General features: G+C 39.7%; 1 pseudogene; it reads right to left on the bottom strand.

Annotated features, from left to right (window-relative positions):
• LOC105461007 overlaps window positions 1-1858 on the bottom strand; it is a 17077-nt pseudogene that overhangs the window by 12747 nt on the left and 2472 nt on the right.

Here is a 1858-nt window from a genome sequence, read left to right as displayed (position 1 = left end):
TTCTACAAACTCTCCGATAGCCGCCGATACGGTATAATTAACAATCGAGATCGCTACGGAAACTAAGAAAGTGATTATGAACGGTATTCGGTATTCGGGCGGCGGGAGCCACGCAAATGTAGCCCCGCGGCCCGCGCCACGCGTCCGCCTCCGAAAATCGGGAGGACGCAGGACACAAGACTACCGCCCGCGGTCGGGTCCGTAGATCCCTTGTGATGGACGGTCCAAAAAGGGACGTCACGTCACAATGCATATAAAAATATAATTATTGGCCGGAGTCTCGATTACGAAGTCCTCCGTATTTTTTTTATTTTACATGTAATATAGGGGACTTCTATTTATTGGGATATGTAATATAGGCACCTTCAATATAACAAAGTAAGAGCGAGAGAGAGAGAGAGAGAGCAAGGAAGCGTAATTTTATGATTTTCTAAAATAAAGTGGTTTCAAGCAATCTTTATGAGCTGACAGTGTGAAAACTAGCGGTGGTTGAAGGTTGACGCCATTGAGACTTTTGATCTGTACCTTATAAAGAATATTTTCGCATAGGTTATTTCTATTTTAACCGGGGCCACTTTTCCATATGATTAGTGCGTGGTCCTTTATTACATTAGCAACATTAACGGTGTCATTTTAAACACAAATCTATCAAGTAATAATAGAACTAACTAGTCAATGACTACTATTGCAAATGAAACTGGGAATCCTAGTGTTACACCGGTGGTAGGGTGTAACGGGAGAGACTCGACGTGATGGGTTGGGATGATTGTTGAAGAGATTTACACAGTCGAGCAGTTTAACTTAACGACTTTATTTTACGTATTATCTCACAATTGATCACTCGCGTTATACGCGCGTCGATAGCGTAACGTACTGAATACAAATGAAATTACGAACAATGAAATTAGGAACTCCGCAGTGGTCCGCTGGACAGCGGATTTTATCCCGTCTCAAGTGGGCCACTGCACTGCTCAGCAGTTGCAATTATTGCTTAATTGCAACGGCCGCAGTTTTTGGAGGACGCACGCATTGAGGCTGCCGAAGTCCTGCGTCGGCAGTCCTCAATTATTATGAGTCACCGTTGCAATATTAGATTGTAGCAGCGACCTGCTTATTACTAACAATAAATGTTACAATGTAAGTAAGTCACGACGCGACTTACAACACTAGCTTACTCGGGCATATTTATATGAACTACAAGACGCGATTACATAAACTTATTTACATATTCAAATGCTTCGCAATATCTGCGCGATAAGAAACTTCCGTGATTATATATATGTACGGGCTATTCCCAGACTGTGACAAGTTGTTTACATCGATTTGACTTGACCTTACGATATTAAAATTTTGCTTCGTAAGCATTGTCTAGCCGTACGCGATAAATACGATTCATAGTTATATATTCGCAGAATATTGCGAAAATAGATTTTCTTTCATTGTTATCCCTTGTTAAATGCAAAAAATGCGAGCAGAACGTGCTACGTGAAGAATTGCTGGGTGCGCGCAGCGTAAGCGAGTACGGATATGGTGTGCGCATAGAGGCGTTTGTAATTATTTCTCGAAAATGATACTTTGGAAAATAACTTTATCACACACGGTTAAATTTGTATTAAAATGACCTTTAATTTGGTCACAAAAAAATTTAAAAATTAAAAAAAGATGTAAAGTGGTGGGGGAAACATTATACATTTTTTTTTACTACTATCATAAAGTTCACTTCATGCCATTTAACTTTGATCTAAAACATTTTTTTCTATCTCTCATAGTTTCGACGATATTCACGTCGGAAGAAAAAAACCGATTTTTTTCAAGAGGTGATTTCATCCTTTCAAAATGGAATAGATCGGAAGAGCAC

The sequence above is a fragment of the Wasmannia auropunctata genome, unplaced genomic scaffold, assembly GCF_000956235.1.
Source record: "Wasmannia auropunctata unplaced genomic scaffold, wasmannia.A_1.0 LD336101.1, whole genome shotgun sequence".
NCBI classification, from domain to species: Eukaryota; Metazoa; Arthropoda; class Insecta; order Hymenoptera; family Formicidae; genus Wasmannia; species Wasmannia auropunctata.
This window is presented reverse-complemented; position numbering and strand designations above follow the sequence as displayed.